General features: G+C 44.1%; 1 protein-coding gene and 1 long non-coding RNA gene across 2 annotated transcripts in view; both read left to right on the forward strand.

Annotated features, from left to right (window-relative positions):
• Positions 1 to 16,841, forward strand: part of EFCC1 (EF-hand and coiled-coil domain containing 1) — a 249,513-nt gene that overhangs the window by 76,325 nt on the left and 156,347 nt on the right. The gene's annotated exons all lie outside the window — the stretch shown is intronic.
• The window catches only part of LOC146797677 (uncharacterized), a 40,018-nt gene continuing 32,254 nt past the window's right edge, over positions 9,078 to 16,841 (forward strand). The window contains exon 1 of the long non-coding RNA XR_014968516.1: positions 9,078 to 9,122. This is a non-coding gene — a long non-coding RNA (uncharacterized LOC146797677). The remainder of the gene's footprint in view (positions 9,123 to 16,841) is intronic.

Consider the following 16,841-nt stretch of genomic DNA (forward strand, 5'->3'; position numbering starts at 1 on the left):
GTGTTTTAGCCATGTTGTACACCAGTGTGGCTGCTGTTCAGCATGGCTAAAAGTTTTTGACGTAGAGTGGGTGGGGTAGATTAGAGTGGAATAGAGTAGATTAGGGTACAGTGGAGTGGAGTTGATTGACGTTCAGTGGAGTGGGGTGGTTTGGGGTAGATTGGAGTGCTGGAGTTGGGTAGATTAGCATGGTAGATTGGAGTGGGGTACATTCAATTGTGGTAGATTGCAGTGGAGTGGGGTAGTTTGGGGTGGAGTGGGGTAGTTTGGGGTGGAGTGGGGTACATTCAATTGTGGTAGATTGCAGTGGAGTGGGGTAGTTTGGGGTGGAGTGGGGTAGTTTGGGGTGGAGTGGGGTAGATTGGAGTGGAATGGTGTAGATTAGATTGTGATATATTGGGTAGATTGGAGTGGAGTGAGGTGGATTAGGGAAGAGCGGTGAGAAGTGGACTGTTGTAGATTAGAGTGGGGTAGATTAGAGTAGAGTGGGGTAGACTAGAGTGGAGTGGGGTAGATTGGAGTGGGGTACATTAGAGTAGGGTGGATTAAAGTGTAGTGGGGCAGATTAGGGTGGAGTTAGATGGATAAGAGTGGGGTAGATTGCTGTAGATTGCAGATGAGTGGGGTGTAATGGAGTGGGCGGATAGGATGGGGTAGTTTGGAGTAGGGTAGTTTGGGGTAGAGTGGGATGGATTTTGTTGAAGTGGGTTAGATTGAACTAGAGTGGGGTAGATTTGAGTAGGTTGCATGAAGTGGAGTGAAGTGGAGTGGGGTAGATTGGGTTGAGTAGAATGAGTGTGGTAATTTGGGGTAGAGTGGAGTGGGGTAAATTGGGTGGATTGAAGTGGGCAGATTGAAGTGGGATAGATTGGAGTGGAGTGGGGTAGATTGGAGTGGAGTGCGGTTGGATAAATTGGAGTGGAGTCGAGATTGGAGTTGAGTGAGATAGATTGGAGAAGAGTGGAGTGGGGTAGATTAGGGTGGAGTGGGGTAGAATGGGTGGATTAGAATAGGGTCGATTGGAATGGAGTGGGGTAGATTGAAGAGGGATGATTGGAGTGGGGTACTTTGGAGTGGGATAGATTGGAGTGGGGTAGGTTGGTGTAGGGTAGACTGGAGTGGGGTGGGGTCGATGGGAGTAGGGTGGAGTGGGTTAGATTGGAGTAGAGTGGGTATATTTGAGTACCGTGTGGTAGATTGGAGTGTAGTAGATTGGAGTGAAGTGGAGTGGGTGTGATTTGGGCACAGTGGAGTGTGGTAGAGTGAAGTGGGATCAACTAGGGGAGTGGGGTAGATTTGAGAGGTGTGGGTAGATTAGAGTGGGGTGGAGTGTTAGAGTGGGATAGATTAGAGTGGGGAATAGCTGTTGATTGAGTGTGGTAGATGGGAGTGGGGTAGATTGAAGCGGGTAGATCGGGTAGATTGGTGTGATATAAATTGGGGTAGATTGAAGCAGAGAGGGGTCGATTGGGGAAGAGAGGAGTGCAGTGGATTGGGGTAGATTGGAGGGGAGTGGGGTAGACTGGAGTGGGGTAGATTGGAGTGGCATGGGGTCGATTGGAGTGCAGAGGAGTATATAGGACGTGAGTAGGGTAGAATAGGTTGGAGTGGGGTAGATTAGGGAGGAGTGGGGTAGATTGGAGTGGGATAGATTAGGTGGATTATGGTGGGGTACACTGGAGTGAAGTGGGGTGGATTGGAGTAGGGTAAATTTTAGTGGTATATGGTAGATTAGAATGAGGTGGAGTGGGGTAGAGTGGAAATGCAATGTGGAAGTTTGGGGTTGAGTAAGGTAGATTGGGTGGACTGAGTGGGTAGAATGGGGGAGAGTGAAGTGGGGTAGATTGAAGTTGAGTGGGGCGGAGTGGAGTTGTATAGATTGGAGTCGAGTGGAGGGAGATAGATTAGGAAATAGTGGAGAGGATTAGATTAGGGTCGGATATAGTGGGTGGATTGGGTGGATTAGAGTAGGGTAAATTGGAAAGGAGTGGTGCAGATTGAAGAGGAATGATTTGAGTGGGGTAGTTTGGAGTGAGATAGATTGGAGTGGGGTAGATTGGGGAGAGATATTTTGGAGTAGGGTAGATTGGGGTAGAGGGGGGGGTGGGGTAGATTTGAGTGGGGTGGACTGGGGTGGGATGGTGTAGATTGGAGTGGAGGGGTAGATTTGAGAGGAGTGTGGTAGATTGGCATAAAGTGGAGTGGGGTAGTTTTCGGTAGAGTGGGGTGGAGCGGAGTAGAGTGGAGTGGGGTGGATTGGAGGGGGTAGATTGTGGTAGATTGGAGTCTGGTAGATTGTGCTAGATTAGAGTGGGGTAGATTATGGGGGACTGGGGTAGATTGGAGTGGAGTGGGGTAGAATACAGTGGAGAGGTGTTGGATAGATTGCAGTGGAGTTTGAAGTTGAATGGGGTAAATTGGAATGGAGTGCAGTAAATTGAAGTGTGATGGATTAGAATGGAGTAGATTGGAGTGGGGTAGATTGGAGTAGATGTGGGTAGATTGGAGTGGAGTGGGTTAGATTGAGGTACATTGGAGTGGGGTGGATTGGGGTAGATTGGAGTGTTGTATATTGGAGTGGATTGGAGTTGAGTGGGGTAGACTGGGGTAAATAGGAGTGGATTGGGGTAGAGTGGGGTAGATTGGAGTGGGGTGGGGTTGATTGGGTTAGGTTTAGTGAAGTGGTGTAATGTGGAGTATGCATGGTGTGATAGCGCACTGCCATTACAGAAACCCATTTCAATTGAAATGACCATTACATTTGCACCAAAATACGGTTTTACTGCACATAAGCAATAATGTGTGCAAATGTCATCACCTAGTGGATTGATGTGTTTTGATCTTATTCAAATATTTGTTTCCACCACACTTCAGAATTACAAAGAAGATGTGCTTCATTTGTACTAATTCTGATATATTCTTAAACATCCGCACAGTTTTTTTGTATGCTAAAAAAAAACCCACCCCTTCTCTTCTTACATGGGTACTCAGCAGGGTTGTCACATAAATTCTCTCAATTTGAAGTCAAGGAAAGAAAAATAAACACCAGGCTCTCTGGAAGAGAGAGCCTAACATTTGACCTCTGTCTTTAAATGCACAACAGCAAATGTGAGAAGATAAGATTTAAAGGCATGTTTACAGAAAGCGAGTTTGTGGAAGAATAGAGTAAACGCTGTTTAGGGACGAACTGAACCTGGAGAGCCTAAAGCAAATAAAGGAAGCAAATAGAAAGCGAGAAAGTGCGAGTTACAAAGGCAATGGTAATCATGGAATACATTCCTAGGTCAACATTTTGAAAGTCCCCAGGATGTTTTAGCGGTAGGCTGTTACCTAAAAAGCACTTTAGAGAGAGGGACTTTGCCCCTGCCCAGAAGTCGATAATTTTGTGCACAGATTTTTATTGGCCAGAAGTTGGGTGCTTCAGCTGAAAAAGAGTGCTTGTACTGCACTTTTTGACTTGTGGGAAAGCTTATACTCAGCACAACAGGAATGAAATGGTTATGGTGAAAAACTATTTGCAAAGCTCTAAGCCTGTTTATTTTGTAAAGTTATTTGAGTTGGCATGACTTATTTACTGTGAATGCATTTCTAAAGTCAGTAGGCCTCTAAGGGTTGAATGCCATTACACTGTTAAAGTTGGTAGACAGGTGTTTTGTTACAGGTAATTTCACAGATGACCATAGTATGCAAGGGTTTTAATATTGGTTACCCGCTTTGAGAAATCTTTGTGGTAGAAGATTTGGACTTTGAGAAGCCTTATTGTGCTTGCATATTATTTTGCCAAATCTAATTTTGTACATATTTAAAATTTTGACTACTGAGAGAGAAGCTTTTTGCTCCCCCTACCAGTATTGAATGCCTTGAGAACAGATCTTGATTTGGCAGAAGTTGTGTACTTTAGAAGAAAAGAAGTGCCTCCAGTGCATTTTTTGCCTTGTTGGAAAATGTATGCTGGGTACAGCAGTACTGAGTTTGTTATGGTGACAAATAATTATGCAAGGCTTTGAATTGTTCAATTTTATGACAAAGGAGGTAGGCTTGACATTTTTTTGTGTGCAATTCATGGTAAAGCCAATATACCTTCAAGGGTGGATTGATATTACACCTTGTTAATATCTATAGAAAGGAATTTTTGTTATACGAACTCTCACAGATTACTGTAATGAGAGCAATGATTATAGGGTTGGCTTATTCTTTTGACAAATCCTATGAATAGATCATTGACACCAGGCTAATCTTTGCCAGCCCATCTTAGGAGGACTTATGGGACGTAGTTGTCTTCCAGGCCCTTGTAATAAAAAAAATTAAAATTCTGCATACACATACATAGAGGAATACTTAGGTCAGTCCTCTTCTGTCTGTTCTAGTGTAATTCACATTCTGCTTCTCACCATAAAAGTGTGGGACAGCAAGTTAGCCCATTTTGGCTTCTGCCTTTATTGTCCTGTGAGTTTGCCTGATAACATGTGGAGAAAAAAATTATATCAATCAGGACACCGATAGGGTATTCAGATGCTTGCAGACCCTGGAGGTTTATTTGAATAGCCAGGTCTTTAGGGCCATTCTAAATTCCGGAAATTAGGTGATGGTCCAGAGTTGCATGTTGAAGCTGTCTCAGGTCTTCGCTGCAATGTGGGAGAAGGAGTGTCCTCCACTTCTGCTTCGGTAGATGCTGGGAGTATGGGCAAGTGAAAATGAGGCAGAACGTAGTCTTCTCGATTGTTGGTGGAAGTTCAGGCGGTGGTTAATATAGGCGGGCCATTGGTTGTCTAGAGCCTTGTTTATGTGGGTCAGCAGCTTGAATTGGCATCTCTGTACGTGGAACCAGTGAAGTTTCCTGAGGTGGGGTGTGATGTTGTTTTGTCAGGGAAGGTCAAGGATTAATCTTGCTATGGCGTTCTGGATGGTCTGAAGTCTCTGTAGAAGGTGTGCAGCAATTCCTACATAGAGGGCATTGTCATAGTTCAGTCGGCTGGTGATGAGGGCTTGTGTCATTGCGCGTCTCATGTGTAGTGGTAGCCACGGGAAGATCTTTTGTAGCATGCACAGAGTAAGAATGCAGGCAGAGGAGACGGTGTTGATATGTGAGTTCATGGTGAGCTTGTTGTCAATGATGATATCGAGGTTTCTGGCGTGATTGGAGGGAGTGGGTTCAGGTCCTAGGTCTGATGGCCACCAACAGTCATTCCATGTGTTGCTGCTGTTGCCAAAGATCAGTACTTCCCTCTTGTCTGTGTTCAGCTGCAGGCAGTTGTTCTTCATCAAGTCAGCGATGTTTGGCATGCATCCTTAGAGGTTGGTTCTGGTGGTGGTGGGGTCGTCGGTGAGTAAGAGGATGAGTTGGGAGTTGTCTGCATAGGAAATAATGTTGAGACCATGGGACCTGATAATGTTGGCCAGCGGGGTCATATATGCGTTGAAGAGCATGGGGCTAAGGGATGAGCAGGTGATCTCCATGGGTTCAGGGGTGAAAGGTGGAAGGTGGGTCCTCTGGGCTCTTCTGGTGAGGAAGAAGGGGATCCATCTGAGCGTGTCCCCTTGGATGCCGATGTGGTGGAGTCTTTCAATCAGTGTGTGGTGGGATGTGGTTTTGAAGGCTGCCGAGAGGTCAAGGAGGATCAAAGCTGCTGTTTCTCCTCAATCGAGGAGGGTTTGGATGTCTTTGGTGGCTGCGATCAGGGTTGTTTCGGTGCTGTGATTGCTGCAGAAGCAGTACTGGGCGGTGTTGATTAGCTGGTTCTGCTCCAGGTGTGTCATGACTTGATTGTTGCTGATCTTTTCTAGTACCTTCGATGGGAATGGGAGCAGGTAGCTTTTGAGTTCCCATGGGTCGGTGGAGGTTTTTTGGAGTAGTGGTCTGACTTCGGTGTGTTTCCAGGCATCAACAAATGTTGCTGTGGTGATAGAGGTGTTGGGTAAGGTGGTGAGTTCCAGGCTGATCCTTTGGTTTTTGAGGTTGAAGATGTGGTGCGGGCATGGGTCTGTGGGAGCTCCCGAGTGGATGGATTTCATGATGGGGAGGAGGGGCCTGGGTGGAGAAGATGGTGCAAGTGGTCAGTGTGTGGTTTGCGTTGGTTACGGTGTTGTATCTGTCGAGGAAGTCGGTAGGTGTAGGTTGGGGTTCGAGGTTTCTGTATATGGTTGCGATCTTGATGTAGAAGAATTGGGCAAGGCTGTCACACAGCTCCTGTGGAAAAACATTGTACTTCACTATCTGGCTGGAAGTCAATCTGTTAGTTTTCCATTTTTTACTTTTATAGGCCCCATTTTATTACTTTCCCTCTTCTTGTTTTGGAACATCCTGCAGCTTCCTAGACAGTCAAAACGGGCAACTAATTTGATGCCATTTCATGTGCAGTGTGCTTCATCCTGTGTGGTCATAATTTCTAAATTGAGATGCCATCTTGTAATGGTACTGTCCACAGTGAATCATTGTTTTTACTGTGCCAAGATGACCATTTTGTTCAGAAGCATTAAGTTGACTATCTTGGATCAATACAACAGTGGTACATTATACACCTTTACATAAGAAGGCTATCTTTTGATGGAATGGTCCGTACTGTATCATTGTTTTAGTGCGCAAAGATGGCCAACATGTTGCTTCTAAACATGGAAGTTTAAAACAATTACATACTATGGACAATACCATTGAAACATGGCGACTCACCCTGCTTTGTTTAATTTTATTTTTCTATTCCAAGCATATGACCTCCAAGTTTATGAGGTGGCATGTCTTCTTTTTTTCTACTTTTATTCTTTTTATTTATCATTCAAATGATTGTTGAGTTTGTGTGTCTGTTTTATTGTGAAGGGGTGAGCAGGTGAACGCAAGAAGTGGGTGAATGAATGTATGAATGCAAGGATGAGTGATAGAGAGCATGTATGATGACTTATTGAGGGCCTCATCAATGACTAAGGAGACGATTTAAGTTATAAGGTAAACATATTGGCATTGCCAATGCTTGTTTTTTTTTGTTTCTGGCGGAGTATTGCTCAAGGAGCTAACAAATGTAGAGGGATGAGTTATTTATATTCCCAGTCCTGATCACCCAAACATTTCCGAGGAGGAAATTCCAGTGTATTGTAGTAACCTCTTGGGATTCTTTTCTAATGTCATGAACTGTTTTTTCTTGGCGTCCTACCGCGTCTGTTTGTTTCAGATTTTATTTTAAGATTTGCCTTGTTTGTTCTAATAGTTGTGTGTTATCTGCTTTCCAAACCACCAAATAAATCCAGAAAAAAACATATGTGATAACTGGTCAGTTAGAATTTCCAAACTTTTGAATAAAGGGACCTAATTAGCCTAATTAGTAAAACACATTTAAAAAAAAAAAACAGGGCTAGCTTTCCGTCTTAAGTGAAAGTGTGCAAATTAAACTGCACTGCGCTATTTATTCCCATTAGCCCAGTGCTGCACTGAATATTTTCACGGCCCGCTGCACTTTAGTTAATTTGAACGTGTGTTTTGTAACTTTCAGCAGCGGCTCTTAACCTATCGTCTGTGGACCACTGGGGGTCCGTGACACCTACTCTGGGAGTCCGCGACTATTTAAAAAATTAAACAATATTAACTGATTGTTTGTATATGATTTAAAAAGCAAAATTTAACATTTTTAAAAGTTCTGTGATGGTAAAGGAATTTGAAATTGGAGGCTAAACATTAAGTTGGTATCCCCTGATTGATTTGTAGCAGCAAGTGCATCAAACAGAATAGAATATGGATGATGGGCGGCCTCAGTTGGATTTAGATAAGATCCAACCTTTCCAATAAAATTCAATTGATTTAAAATGTAAATAATTGAAATGACTTAGTCTAGGGTCCCTGGCTTCTAGTAATGCCTCAGTGGGGGTCCCCGGATTCCAATAATAATTAAATGGAGGTTCAGAAAAGTCAAAAGGTTGCGATCCGCTGCTCCATCGCTTGAATTCTGTAGCTCCGACCTGTGTCATGGCCTGTCTGATGCCTTCAGCTTGCCCTGGTTTTCTGGCCATCAGAAATTTGAATACTGTGACTTTCAAATCCTATGCAAATGTGAATCCCAGCATGTGCTGGGGAGTACTCTTGGCTAAAAAGTCAGGGCTTGTTGAATGTATCACAGATTATTGGTATCCTTCAGGCTGATTTTGCTCTCAATTTAATAATAAAGAGCACCATTCTCAAGTAGTGAGATGTCATATGTGACACCATCAATCTACTCTGCCTCCTCAGGCAGGGACTCTCTGCTTGCTGGTATTTTTGAGCCCAGACTTAGACCATTAAAAGTGAGATTGAATGTATTGCTTGCAAAATGTGAGAACTTGCTGGTGTCGCACATAGTCCCATGTGCGGATCAAGGTTTCTTTCAGTGAAGTATTTTTTCTGATATGGAATTTGCTTTTAAATGGTTCCGCGCTTTGAGTGAGGGCTGGCGTGCATGATAGACGTTGCTGGGAGACTACCCAGCCATATGAACACAGGTTTTCATCTGTCTCCATGTCATGAAGGTGACCTTGAGTCTGTCAGTGTTTTCAACCAAAGGCACTCATCATGGTGCATCTTATACTTTTACTTTTCCTATTGTAAATATTGGTCTACAAAATGCAACATGCTTAGTAACGGTTGAAGAAAGAGGACTTCAAGAACTCACGTGTAAATTTCCCTGTACCAATCCACCACTAACCCCTTTTGGGCAGTGGCGGCTCCTCCGCTAAGACGGAAGAGCATTGCCCCACTGCTTTTTGCGGAGTAAATAAGGAAAAATAAAATGATAATAACCTGAGGTTATCATTTTAGTTTTTACCGTTGTGGTGTCTTTGTGGGGCGGGGCTGCTCTCAGAGCAGGGGGAGGAGTGGTTTGCACTTTGTATGTGAGCATGAGTGCTTGGCCGGTCCCTCTCGGGCCACCCGAAACAGTCATGCGCACATACCATGTTCTCCATGCTGGCTGCATTACAGCCTGCGTGGAGAATATGCCCACCCCTCCAGCCCCTGGCTCAGTGCCGTGTCAGGGACCAATCACAACGCTGCAGCATTGTGACTGCCTGCAAGGAGCACGGTAGCCCTGGTGCTTCCTGCTCACTGTCTTCCCAAAGAAGCCAAGAAGAGAACGTAGCAGAGGCATCGGCCAGCCAGCCAGCAGGAGGTAAGTGATTTTTGTATACCTATTCCCCCCTGCCCCTTCCCCCCACCCGCCCCACTGCTGCTAACAGGTAGCAGCCACCACCACTACTTTTGGGTCCCGGAGGAGCATGCTACTTGCCTAAAAGCGCTTCAATGCCTCGCCACGGGTAGTAAGCGCTATATAAATACAAATACAATACAATACAATACAATTCTCTTTGCGACACTGAGCCAGAGAAGGGCTCTGCATGCCCGGTTTAATCACCACACTTACTAAGCCCTTCGTGAGCAGACCTTGACACAAACTGCTCTTCTACATGAAGAGAAAACAGGAAAGCATAACACTCATATGTGCACGGCTCTCAGGTTTCTGAGGTTCAATGAGTAGCTCATATTATCCAGGTTTGTGTGGTCCTGTTTATCCATTAAAAAATTCAGGAGTACAAGTCCCAGAATCGCAAAATAAAACATGACTTTAATGAGCCACTCATGCATGGACTTGGAAAACTGAGGGCTTTGTAGTCAGTGCAAAATGTGTTCTTATAATGTAAGTATATAATGGAAAGGATAGTGGGTTAGTTTGAAAAGACTGCTCCTTGTATTGCAAATACCGATGGCTTCCCTAACAGCCTAGACTTTGGCGTTAAAAATAACACATTGAACCATTGCTGGGAACCCCCGCCCTTTAAAAGGGCGCCTCTTTTCATCCTCCTTTCCTCTCTCGTGACAACCTTTGCTTGACCTGTGGGACAAGGGTTTAAATCAAAGTCTGAGGGAAAATGGAAATCACAGTCCCTCTGAAACAAGTAAAGAGGGCAGCAGAGAGATTGTAAAAAGGGGCGGGGGCACCATCTGGAAGGAGCTGGGAACACTAGGCTGTTTTCTCTCTTTCATTATCTGAGGCAGGGTCAGGTGGGGGAGCAGAGGGGTCTTTCTTTAACGCTGACTGCAGGCTTGCCCTGGCTTCCTTTACAGCTCTCGGGCGTGGACCACAAAGCGGTGCAGTGAAGGGAAAACAGATCAGTGACCCTATCATAAGGGACTGCGCTGGCTCACCGATGAGCTACGCTACTGGTTAGGTCTCGCCTGACCCAGCGCATGCGCTGGTCTGGCGAGACTTATTGAGAGGGCTCCAAAAAGTGCTACCAGGCCAGCCTGGAGCTACAGTGCATGTGCGCGGGCGCGCGCGTCGCGCTTTCCCGCGATTACTTTCACTTGCGCGGCCGCTTTGATGTTCTCCGTGAGGCTTCAATAGATCGCAGCAGTTAAAACAAGCATTGGCATAGACAATAGGTCTCGCTTTTGGGACCTTATAAGTGTTTAGTTATGCAACTGTTACATGGCTAAACACTTATAAGGTCCCAAAGGCGAGGCCTATTGGCTATGCCAATGCTTGTTTTGTTTTGCGTATGAGGGGGCAGATTTACAAGCCCCTTGCAACACTTTTACGCCGCTATTGCGTCACTTTTGTGACACAGCAGCGTCGTAAACAATGCACCATGTTGCGATATATTTACAACGTGACGCATCTAGGGAGATGCGTCACGTTGTAAAGCCCTGCGCTACAATATACCTGCGTCAGGTATAATGTATGCAGGGTGGGAGTTCCGATGTAAGAAAGCCTCGTAAAAGTGACGCAGTGAAATCTACAAGATTTCACTGAGTCACTTCTACGACTCCACTGCGTCAAAACCTTACGCTTGAAGCAGGCATAAGGAGTGGCACAGCATAATGGGAATAGGCATTCCTGAGCATTGCTGAAGTTGCGTCGTGCTTGCGACAAGACTCCAGCAATGCTTTGCCTTTACGCGAACAGATGCATCACGCATCTGTCAATCCTTGCGCCACGGTGCGCTGCATTGTAAATGCGACACATCCATGAAGGCGCAAGGGTTTTTTTGTGTGAAGCAAATTAACTGACGCATCTCTGCTGATATGCAGAGATGCATCAGTTCTTGTAAATCTGCCCAAGGTGTCTAAAGTTCATGAATATAACTCAGACACTTGTGCTGTCGACCTCTCATTCATTAGCTCAGAGAAATTCAGAGTAATCAGTGCTTAATTTGTAAAAACATAAGTTCTAGGGCCCAAGGTATTTCATAGGCTTGCACACCTTGTCAGTGCTGCTAAATGCAGTGTATATTGAAGTTTGAAATGATCTGCTGATGTACTCTTCTGAAAAAATAGACAGACAGCGCCACCATTTGGTGGACTGTCAGAAATAAGTGCCAGTGCTAAGCACCAGAAAACACCGGTGGAAATTAAGCACTTTCCGAGTTACATGCAGTAACTTTAGACATCTCAGAGTCTCTCTGTACTGAGCCAGCGCAGCGCTTCATGATACAGCCCAACAAGCCTAACTTGCATCTAGTGCTAAGGTCAGCGGAGGCTGCTGGACATTTTAGCAGGTTGGATTAAATACTGTGACCATGTTGCACAGAGGGAGTTGCACCGAGGAAGTGAGTGCAGAGAGCGAACTTGAAACACCCAATAGAGTGGCATTAAAAGAGGGCTGTTCCTCTACCAGAGCAAATTTTGGAAAACATGTCATTTAGATTATTTTACAGTAGACTTTTGTAAATAAATTGACTACAAAACTATTTTCAAATAGTCTGGGGCTGGGCATACAATGTGACGGGGTCTTTTATAATTATGTAACAAGTAGAAGCATGGCCCTTCACTTTTACCTTCACCTTCCATTCATTTTCCGACCCCACTTCTTGTAAATAGGTGACCTGTCACACAATAGTATCGATAATATGCTTATAAGGACGTGGAGCTTGAATTGTACTCAGGTCTGCTCTATTCTGACAATCATATTATGGTGGTCTCTCAAAGGGGCGTGGCCAATGTTATTAAGGGCGTGACTTAAAACACGTAGCTAAAAAAATCTGTGCTTAGAATATAGTGTGCCACCCGACTGGTATTTTGCCGTTTCGGTCATTGCATACCGATATATGATACAAGTAACATTATACCCATAACAATCCAGGACTTTTGGCTTTGTCAGTGGTTGTTAGTTGCATAAGATAAATAAGCAGCAACTATGGCTTGTATATAATATTGAAAAAGCTTCCACTTAAAGCCCTGGTGACACCACGACAATGTTGTTGCTCCTGAGTTTCAAAAAGAGAAGGAGGGAAATCCAGAGAGAAAATGACTCTCTTAAGGATTTCCCTTCCCCTAGCATGACGTCATGCCGTAACTTCTCCACTAGTAAGAAGTGAGCAGTGTGAGCACACGCACATTATGTGCCTGCTACAGTCCGGGAAAAAACGGACCACCTGTGCCAGGGCACAAAACAGAGCCCGATAGAGACCCGTTTTGAGGCCCCGTTTAAAAAACCTCCGGTACTCAGACCTGGTGAGCCCGGCCCACTTTAAGCCCTGGATGTAGATTGCGCTATCCATAATAACAAACGTGTTGGCGAACTCAGTGAGTTCCTTCTTTCAACATTAGAAGAATGAACGGCAGTATCAGCCCTGCCATGACTTCATGCTGTGTGACCTCGCATGTCTTTGAGCGGGCATTGACTCGGCTGAAGCTACTTTGCCAACATTGTAATTTAATCTAGATTTCGAAAACTCCAACTAAGCGCTCTGTTCTTAGGTCTGGCTAACACGCTCGCATGTGGCTCGCAGTGCAGTTCTGTGCCTCAGGGCTTGTGATCGCCCCTCTGCCGCCGAGTTCTATACAAATAAAACGCACCATTTTGCCAGCACTTGATCCGACCATCTGGATTCATATATAACTCTGTAATAGCACAGCAGCGACTCTGCCGAAATTGCATTTCCTTTTTCAAGGCTGCATGAGGCTGGCCGTTGGGGGCGGGGGGCACAGATTTCCGTAGAGTGTGTTAGCCGATGTTTTGCAGGGGTAGGCCGCACAGCTGTTTGCAGTTAGTGGTTCAATAGACAGGCCACTTCCTCTGTTTATTATAAACCAGACCGTGGCCATATACAAGGGGCTGGAGAGACCACGCGCCTCCTGGGGGATTTACAAAAAAGAAACCGCATTTCTGGTTGCAGGGCGCGCCCCTCTTTTAGGGCCTTTGGCGAAGCAAAGAGCCGTGCTTAGATACACAAACTGAGCTTTCACCACCATGCCAATGTAAGGGCACCACATATCAATGATCAACACACAGCTGACAAACTTGATGCTGAAATGAGGCTCTGCACAGGCCTTTACTCCTTTGATTTACGCCTGTCAATCTCTTTGCCGGCACTGTTTAATCACTCAAATAGGTTTACACAAGTGGTGAGTCGTAGTGCCTCCGTTGTGTCACGTTTCCAGAAATAACTGTGATAGGTGTTCCAGAGTGTACCTCGGTTGGGTTTGTATCTGTTTTACAATAAAAAACAGAGCTCTGCCAAAGTCAGTAAGTCTGAGTTTAACGAGTGAACGCATGTAGCATTAGCACATTAGATTATGACTTATGGAAGGGGGGGGTGGTGCGGTGGGTGTGGGCCGCCCTGGGTGTCATCACCGAGGGGATGACAAAATGGCTAAAATATGTGTTAAACTCATATTTTTGCCATTTTGTCAAGCTGGGGGTGACAAGAAATTTTCCACACCGGGTACCACCTGACCTTGCTACGCCATTGGGGAAGGCCCCTGTAGGAGGGGACAGACAGAGCTGTAGTTGTAAAGTAGTCCCTCTTGTAGTTCATTGTAAGCACTCATGAGGAGATGGAAGGATATAGCCAAAAGCATTAGGCGAGAGATGAAAGGTCAACTGTGCTGAGCAAAGCCATAATTTACAAAGTATCAAGCCAATGTGTAAAAGAGGCTAGTGGAGGAAAGCCAATGGTTAAATGGGCAGTCCCAAAGCTCAGTCCATCATTCTTGTTAGCAATGAGCCTATTTGACAGCTGTGCTATCAAAGCTCAGCCCTAAAAATGAAAATAGACAATAATATACTTATTACCCCTTGTGGCACATGCATTAATATGCACAGAAACACTGAGCTATTGACAAACATCCAACTGGAAATCTTAACTACAAAAAGAATAATTTGCATTCAATATCCCTAGCTCGTTTTACAAGCACGATCTTCCCACCCATTCAGACAAAGGAGGGCTGCCCTTGTTCTTCTGCACCCAACTCAGGAGCCATGTGAAATTTTCAGGAAACCCTCATAACATAAATTTACATAGGATGTATTTGAATGGAGTGCATCTAAATAGTAGATGTTTATCTCGAATATCATTATACACTACAATATTGCGTGGCATATCACTCAGAGGTATCTTGCAGGGATTTGTCCCTCTTGGAGCTAGGTTGGACACCCAAACATAGCAACCCCCATCAAGACACATTCTCTCCTTTGAATTAAGGCACACTAAGAAGTTTTGTGTGCACAATTTTACAGAATAGTTAAAGCTACAAAGTTGTAGTAGCATTGTTCCTATGTGAGAACAGCCAGGAGGCGCCATTTGTACAACTTACCAGTTTCACTGAACCGCATGAACTCAGACTTCACTGGTTGGGTAGCTGTTTCTTACCCTCACCATAAATCTCTAAAGCTGATCAAAAGGTCTGCAATTTCCCGTTTCAGTCCATATGGGTGAAAGGGTATCCCCCATCCTTCTGCTGTCTGGGTATCTCCTATACCTCTCAGTCAAAAATAACATTTGTGTACTTTCCACTTAGGTGATCAATTCTGTTGTTCTATCACTCAAAATATTTCACAGAACCTGAGAAATTCTCAGTAAATCACAGCTGAGTGGGGATTACAAATCAAAAAAGACTTTGGTGGCTAAACACTCTCTTAAATGCAGAAGAAATCAGACCTCATTCACTGTTGTTATAGCTATAAAGCACAGAGGTCCCAAGCTCACTAGAGTATTATCATGGTAATTCAATCATTTATAACTTTTACTATCTCCAACCCTTTCTCCAGGTGGCATGGTACAGGTCTATCACAATTAACAATATGGCGTAACGATATCATAAAACGAATCGCTGAAATATGAAGTTTTGAGAAGCACCTTCATTAGTCTGTGCTATGTCTGGAGTAGCAAACCTCAAGTGACCTTGAAATACCAATGTGATGCATGAGATATCAATCGGCGATTTATCTAGAATGGCGTCTTTTGCAAAAACGATCCTTGAAGCGCCAACGTCAAATCCTAATGGTTTCTTGCTTTTACCACCATCTCACCAATCAAATGACTGCTTCACTTCCTCTCTTATGACAGATAATTTATGCAGGTATCTGCAGGCCATTTTGATAAAAACATAGGGTTGTATGCAATGAATAGCTGTGTCTGATACTTATTCATACGAGCGTAGCCCCCTCAATGATTCCTTTAAAGAGAATGCATGTGCAGGCAGACCCAAAGTAGCTATGCCAAATGAATTCCTTTGTATATTGTTGTATCTCGAACCTGGGAAAAAGAGTCCCCTGAATCTTGCCCAATTTTAGGGTTTTGGAAAGTGTCATAGTTGCGCCCTGCAAAGCGGTAGGTCCTAAGGGATTGATTCACAAACTTTTTGGGGCTCCTAAATGGGACTTGTACTTATGATAGCAAATCCTACAACTGGATGACACAATGACGATTTGTCGACTTCCATTTCCGATTACAAATCCCACATCTGCTTGACAGAAAGAGGATTCGAAGAATCCCCTGTTCAAAAATTGTACTTACAAGGGTGGAAAATCCATCAGTAGGGTGGATTTTGCACCTCAGTAATGTTAGTTTTTAAGATAGATTTTAAAAAGTAATTATTAATTATTATATGATCACGGTTGATCCGTACTCCTGATCCGCTGCTGACAGGAGTACCACACCTTCGATTGTACTGAGTGTTCTACGCCTACTACCTGTGCTCAACCTTTGTTCCATTCTATGGTGATGCGTTTTCAGAGTAATTATGATCTTACTGTTTATTGTAAAGCACCCACATACTTTGTTGGGGATCAGTGTTATGTAAAACTTAAAAAAAATATAATAAATACCTGGGGCTGAATCTTCAAAATGTGTGAAGCTCACAAACTTGGAAGTTTGAAGGTCCTCACGGCCATACTGCACAATCACACAATGCAAACGCATGCAAAATGTAATCCTTGGAAAGGGAACAGTAAGTGCATTTCCAGGGTGAGAAAGGAAAACACAAATCCTCGTATTTCAAGGGGTTACAGGGAAAAGGGTTTCTCCATACCTAAAAAAAATTCTTTGTGGAGAAAGTAAGAATTAAAAAAATACACCCACAAATGCACATTTTTTAAGGTGATCTCCAGGAGATCTTCGTCTCTCATCGATATCCAGGACTTTGGATACATTTCAAACTTTTTCAAGCAGGCTTTGGAATGGGAACCAAGCACATTTAAAACATTTTAATGGGAATAAATTGAAATGCAAAACAAAGCCAAGAATGTCTCATTCATTTTTGATAAAGTACTGCCTGCCTTCAGGGTGACATATGCATACGTCTTGGCTTCACAAATTACTATATATGCAATCTATCAAATGTAAATGAGAACTGTGTTGTAATGTGCCCAGATACACTAGACCTGACCTGGCCCAAAAACTTACTATAGCAGTGCACACTGTGAGTAAACATGTATTTAAATTCAGTGGGAGGGTAGATAGTTATAAGCTTATACTATCCTGATGAAACTGTGTCATATATTAAACTTCATCCGTTTAGAAGTAGGGGGTAAACTCTAGCTCTTATGTTTATTTATATACCTGGGCGGATGATGCTTCTGAAATTGGTCGCATTTGTAATGCTTTTT

The sequence above is a fragment of the Triturus cristatus genome, chromosome 9 (assembly GCF_964204655.1).
Source record: "Triturus cristatus chromosome 9, aTriCri1.1, whole genome shotgun sequence".
Lineage (NCBI taxonomy): Eukaryota > Metazoa > Chordata > Amphibia > Caudata > Salamandridae > Triturus > Triturus cristatus.